The sequence below is a fragment of the Scylla paramamosain genome, unplaced genomic scaffold (assembly GCF_035594125.1).
Source record: "Scylla paramamosain isolate STU-SP2022 unplaced genomic scaffold, ASM3559412v1 Contig40, whole genome shotgun sequence".
Taxonomy (NCBI): domain Eukaryota; kingdom Metazoa; phylum Arthropoda; class Malacostraca; order Decapoda; family Portunidae; genus Scylla; species Scylla paramamosain.
Window position 1 is genome coordinate 412,501 of NW_026973705.1, and position 6,936 is coordinate 419,436.

Genomic DNA, 6,936 nt, shown 5'->3' on the forward strand with positions numbered 1-6,936 from the left:
ATACTTTGAAGTAACGATAAAAAAAATAAACTCCACAGCAGATGGTGAATAAGGGTGAATAATGCGTGGACATACAAGTAGCTGTTGTTATGTCTTAACAGATGTCTTCTTACACAATGGTAGACGAAAATGAGAAGAATAAAATAAAAGTACCAGGTTCGCCTGTGTTGGCAAGGCTACTGCGCGCCGCCCACTCACGGGCGCGATCCCACTGCTGCTCCACACGGGTGCTTTTGGCTGCTGGGTTTCCCCCCTGGCCTGGTTCACACCTCCTTAGGCAACCTGGACGCCCCCGGCTCCCCAGGGGCGGCCATATTGATGCCGAGCTTAGTGCGGACGCCCACTCAACATGGGGAGTCCCGCAGCAGCCACCCTCGCCTCAAGCCGTCCACTGGGCCAAGCCTCCGCGTCGCCGGATTACAGGGCCGCGCCACCAACCCCGGCTGGAAGCAACGTTTCAGGAACATATCTTTAATCTTCTCTACAGCATGTACCAAGGGGTCTTCTGCTTAGCCAATAATGAAAGGCGTTTGCTTATGATGCATGTATTGCACATAGGCTGCACATTTCTACGCAATCCTTTCATAATTGTTGGTTTTCTTTCACGAATGTCAATGGTAGCATGAGATGGCTGGAGACGAGAGGATGCTGTGGTACGATAAAGATTCGTGAATGATGGAGGAATGGTGTGGAAGAGTTTCGTAATGAATCAAGGAAGTGAGGGAGTGAGGGAAGGCGTGGTAAAGCAAAGCAAAGCAAGGCGAGGGCTGGAGAGGCGTGGCTGTGTGCTCCTTGAAAAATACTGCATCGCCTCTTTCTTTCCACTTCCCTCACTTTCTCAACTCCCAGACTTGGATTTTCTCCTTGACAGCGAGGGGAAAGCCACGATGCAGTGCAGCTGTAACGGACACCAGTAGGGGAAGCCCTCGCCCACACACTCCCCGCTGCGGCTTCCTCTCTCCCCAACACAAGAAGCACCGGTTTCCGTTTCGCCTTGAGTCCAAACCCACTGCGGCCAATCTAAGGCCCCTATTACACGTATCCGGTTTCCTACGGCCAACCTGGCCTACGGCGCCGTAGGAAAATTCTGGCCTACGGCTAGAGCTATCACACGTATTTGAACGGTGGAGGCAAGTGGATCAGTGTGGCACTGTTTGTGGTGGAGGAGTGACATGTCTTCTCTCGACGACAATCTCGTTCCTATTGCTCTAGCGTGCTACTTGAAGGTGAAAACAAGAAAAAGGAAGATTTGATCCAAACAATGGCTGCGTAAACGACAAAAATACTCTCATGTTAACTTAATGAAGGAACTAGCACTAGAAAAAGATGACTGGTTTAACTACATGCCAATGGATCACGACACATATTTGGAACTCTTTTCAGACTGATGTCGTACCATACGGTGAGCAATTACACGCTACGTCCTCAGTCCTGACGTACGACGGCCATACGGCCAACTTTAGTACTGGCGAAAGTTCATCCGGCCGGCCGTGGGTGAGCGTTCATACGGCCGATTTGCTACCACACGCTCCGGTTTGAGCATATGCTAGCGTTGCGACCGACGGGGCCGTAGGAAACCGGATACGTGTAATAGGGGCTTAACACATCCTGTACTGCTTGGAAATTACCGACGCCCTCCTCCCTTCGTCAGAACTTCCACCGCGGTTCTTCTCGTCGGGAACTCCAGTGCGTTCTCTACAAGTACGAGTACACCACGAGTTTTAAGTAAATCATCGAGAAAATTGTTTGTTTCGAGACCCTAAAATGTTTTTCCTTCCCTTCTGTTTCTTCATTTCTATGAATGCAAAACTGTTGCCACTGAATACACCGCGCTATGTTGTGCAACACGAGCACACACACATCCTCTTAACGTTTACAAGGGATGACTATGAAAAAGAAGTATTTTGAAAACTCTGATGGAAGGAAATAGTTATTGATTACAAAATTCATAATTTTTTCTTTCATACTGTTCTCAAAGAAAACAGAGAGAGAGAGAGAGAGAGAGAGAGAGAGAGAGAGAGAGAGAGAGAGAGAGAGAGAGAGAGAGAGAGAGAGAGAGAGAGAGAGATGTACACAAGCAGTACACAATCAGTGATAAATAGCCACCCCAGTGAACTTCTTTATTCACTTCCATTCAACGCCAGGCAAGCGGATTTCACACCCTGCGACCTTTTAAGTGTGTGTGTGTGTGTGTGTGTGTGTGTGTGTGTGTGTGTGTGTGTGTGTGTGAAGCCGTGTATGAAATCAAGTGGCTTTATAACTTGGGAAACAATACACATTAAATACGACAACCGGAATTCAATATAATGAGTCTCACGCACGCTGATTCCTGCAGCTTGCTCTTTGTACATTTTTCCCTCCCTTTTTGTATCTCTATGTGAGTCTATTTGCTTCCTTTTTTTTTTTTTTTTTACATATTTTCCTCGTTATATTAAATTAGGCTATGCTAAGTTTGATTTTTTTTCTTGCTTTGCTTATTATTTCCACATTTTTTTTTTCATTGTACCACATCAGACTACTCTACCCTGAAAAGAACATCAAACATTGGTCTAAGCCAGATCTAGCGGCAAAATCGTAACACTGGCAAAATTAAAACGGCATCAGCTGACCAAAATTATTAAAACAAGTTCCTATTTACAATGAGAATTTTGTGCCGACTTCTGCAGACGGTTTGATAAAAATGTACGTTGCGACGATCTAGCAATGACAAAATTCATGATAATGGTATGGCACCCCTGGGCACTGTCTGTGACACCCAAGGACGCCGCGGCACGCACTCTGAGAAACACTGGCCTTTGCTATGGTAAGCGTGCGTTAGTGATGGGCCGCTCTCTCTCTCTCTCTCTCTCTCTCTCTCTGTTATGTTATGTTTGTAATGTTATGAACACTTTGAGGCGCATAAAACAAGCTGCCTGGATGGTAGTAGAAACACTTGTGAAGGGAATAATTTAGTGAGCCAGAAATCCAAGCCCACATCAGCTGCCACTCCCGTCACCTCCACAACAGGTGGTCTGGGGCTTGCGAGTGGAGTGGTCTAGGAACACTTACAACTACACAAGGCCTCCTCCACCCTGCCACTCAGAAAACATTTGGCATATTATCCTCGCTCCTCTTCCTTGCAATGGATATAACACAACAGTATTTGTTTGAATCATTCCCTTTCTTCTGTGTTGTGTGTCTAAAACGATTACATGTTCAGTGAGCCAATAGTCTGGACACACGGAAAATGTATCTTTTAATCATTCTCTTTCATTCATTCTTGTTCGATAATGTCTGCCTGTATTATGATCACTCCTCGTGTCCACTCAATACTAGCAAGTCAATTGGTTCTTCTTTTGACACTCATAGTCAAGATATGAAAAGAAAAAAAAAAAAGTAATAATATTGATGTGTCCAGATTTTGGGTCATCCTGTATAAAACACACACACACACACACACACACAGTGTACACTCACCACGCAGAGGTCGTCGCTGATAGCCGGGCAAGAGTGGTTCGTACTGTACTTGCCAAGGAAGTCATCATCACTACACCGTCCTGCCGCCACGCCTACGCCTCCCTGCCACCGCCAGCATTTCATCGCTCTGCACCATTACCACCATGTCTCACCATCGCGCCGTGCACCATTACACCTCCCGCCACCATGTCACGCACCATGGTTGGGAAAATAACTAATAAAACGTCAGAAGTTCACATACCATTGACACGACACACAAAGCAAACATACCGCCGCACACACACTGGCCTGCGCGCGCAGGATGTCTCTGCTGTGACGTCATGGCGCGGATTTCAAAATATTATTCTCCTCATGCACGATTATGAACTGAAGTCTCATTTCTTGGCGTGTAGAGGTTAAGTAAACATTTCGTAGGCAATTAAGAGGCGCTGGAATGTAACGATGATCCGTAAAACACGTTTTACTTTTCGTGGCAACCTTGGAGAGGTGACAGGCATGCCAGCCAAAGTGATGAACCCATCCAGGCAGCACCCTTGGCATCCTTGGTGGCACCGTGGACGCCTGCCAGAAATGTGTCCCTAAATTTACAGTGCGAGGAGAAACAGTAGAAGTTTAGCTATGACAACCACTACTGCCAGGCTCACCTCTCTTGGTTTGCAGTCACTTGGTACTGGGGCGAATGGTACCCATACTCCTCCTTGCCCCTCCTCCTCCTCTTCCTCCTACACACCCGAGTCTAGGGGCAAGGCTTGGAGGGGCAAGGCTTGGAGGGGCGCTATGGATACCGTGGCGCATGGAGGTAATAACAATGCACTTCCACCCGCTTCACCTGCCTGAGTGTGTCTGTGTGTGTGTGTGTGTGTGGCGGCGATCAGAGACGAGTCACAAAGCTGTATAATTGATGTTTAACCGTTTGACTCCCACTTGGTACACTTTTCCCTAATTACCAATCACTCTGAGACATTTTAGAGACCAAGTGGTTTGAGTACCAAGTGTTTCGAGAACCAAACGTCCTGAGGCTTATTTACACTCAGGCCGATCTGTCTTGAGGATCATCTGACCTGAGGCCAATGCGACCTGATTACCTTCCGCTCCAGTACCAAGTGACTATGCTCCCGCCTCTCCCTGCCCAGTAGAAACAGCGAGCTCAAGTGCGTGTGAAGACCAGTTATCTTGTTTAGGTCGTATGGTTGTTCAAGTCTTTAAATAGCAAGTATGTAGTGGTCAAAAGTAAATTCACGAGAAGTAGTACATCTTACAAAACTGCTTTTGTGTGCTTCAGAGGAATATGGTGATTGCTTGAGTCAGATACTGCATCCTTTTAAACGGGCAGTTTCTTATCAAACGAGCTACTTCGTTTCACACATGTCACATATCCGCCTAAGCTTTAACTAACCGATTTAACGCTCTGCAATGTATGGAAGGCTGGACCATTTAATAGACACCACAGAAGATCAATCTTTTCCGACAGGAGGCGGAAGTGGCACGCCTGCTCCAGCATGGCCTTGACCCTGGTGGCCCCTCCTCGTGCTGTGCATCTTCCTGTGCCTACAGCAAGGCAGCGTCACTCTTCTTCAAACCCTTAGAGAGGGCAGTGTGTGTGTGTGTGTGTGTGTGTGTGTGTGTGTGTGTGTGTGTGTGAGTGTGTGTGTGTCCCCAAGTCTGTCACATCTTGAGAAATGTTATGATGTCAAAGAAGGGCATGGCAGTCATCGTGGGGGACAACACATTGAAGGACGGACTTTCTTCTCCCTGACGTAAAGACCCACCGTTCTCTTCAGCTGAAAAGGGAAGAAAGACCACTCAGTATACAGAGAAAGAAAAATGTATTTGTATCAGTAGACAATAAAATGATAAATCAGGAATCCTTGTGTTCCCTCACTAAGAAAAAGAAAAGAAAACGATTTATTTTTAAAAGGTTATTTGACTTTGCGTCCACTAACGCGATGGGAGTTGAAAAACAAATGTACGAGTGAAAAATACTCAGCTCATTGCAGCACATTGATGGTCCAGACTGGTTCTCTAAATTGCGACAATACGGTTAACAAGATTAATTCATTAACTCAGAACTCATTCGCCCTGATGAGTGCTGACAAATGTTCCTTTTTGTTGTCAGGAGTGATTGATTCAATCCTGTGTTTTCAAAGCTACATCACAGAATGAGACCATACGAAGAGACAGTGCAGCGACCGATAACCACCACCACCACCACCATCATCATCATTATCGTCATCATCATTGTCGCCATCATCATCATCATCATCATCATCATCATCACATAATCATTGACAGGACAACAACAGGCAGGAAAACGTTGTACATTAATTGTCCATGTATTGAAGTTTTAATGAGTCACGTCTCTGTCACGTGTGGGTCCTGTATGAAGTGACTCAGTTTGGGTTTTTATTGTATCTATCACATATAATTATTTGTTTCCTACATCCCTGTTCTATTTCTGATCTTACAGGTACATTTTCCTTACAACATACCATATAGCTGCTTGTTCTCTACATACCTGTTCTATTTCTCATCTTACAAGTATGACACGTCCTGCAATCATGGAATTCTTCACTGATATATACCAGTGGAGATGCTTGAGTCACTACAGCTTTCTCCAATGCTTTCCTGAGGCACAAATGTATTTCTTTGTACCAGTGAAGTATTTTATTTGAATTGCTAGCCTATACATATATAATCCAGTGTTGGACTACTGGGCAGCATTCAGCCAAACCAGAAGGCGAGGCGGGGAAGGGAGAACAAACAGAGCCATCACCTTTATCAAAACTCTTCCCATAAAAAAAGTTGATATGCTGCTACAACACTACAATGCTCATTACAATTTATTTATTTATTTTATTTTTTTTTTTCATTTCATGCGAACATTTTTGTTTTGTCTTGTTAATTTTTTTTTCTGCAACGCTCAAAGCCTCTCATGGTCATTGATTTTTAACATTCACTGGAGGTCACAACAATAACGAAAGAGGTCACTTCAGTAACTTGACGCTGTTCTGGAAGGCCCAACACTTTTTCCACAGTGGTATTCGTTGGTGTGTTTTTTACAAGTTTAGCTTATAATTCTTGGAGTGTTTCCATTTCTGGTGAGAGTCGTGTTTGTTTAAGTGTGGGCGTGAGTCACGAACTTTGCCTCTTGAAGGATTTGATCTTTGGCTGAGTCTGGGAGCTTCGCTGTGACAGCTTCCCACTGAACACTCGCTTGTCCAAAGTGGTGGTGTCGTTATTTACAAAATGCTTATGAAAAATAGTACTACCTGTCAACATGCATCTATTTATCACAACGCCAGGTAGGTCTTCATGTTCGTGAAACTTTTCATGTACGTATTTATCATTATCATCAACATAATATTTTTTCTTCTTCTTCCCTCTTTTTTGTTACCACTGAGCTAAGTTTGTGTGTGTGTGTGTGTGTGTGTGTGTGTGTGTGTGTGTGTGTGTGTGTGTGAATCGAGGTTAAAGTATTTG

The 6,936-nt window shown here is 44.9% G+C and overlaps 1 long non-coding RNA gene across 2 annotated transcripts; it reads right to left on the minus strand.

Annotated features, from left to right (window-relative positions):
- Nucleotides 1–139: 139 nt before the first annotated feature.
- On the minus strand, nucleotides 140–5,224 carry LOC135098008 (uncharacterized). 2 transcript variants are annotated; one of them, XR_010266428.1, is made up of 2 exons: nucleotides 4,101–5,224; nucleotides 140–443 (listed from the first exon to the last, which is right to left on the minus strand). It is a non-coding gene; the product is annotated as an uncharacterized LOC135098008 (long non-coding RNA). The 2 variants fall into 2 exon arrangements; XR_010266429.1 differs by lacking the exon at nucleotides 4,101–5,224 and adding an exon at nucleotides 3,457–3,971.
- Nucleotides 5,225–6,936: the final 1,712 nt, after the last annotated feature.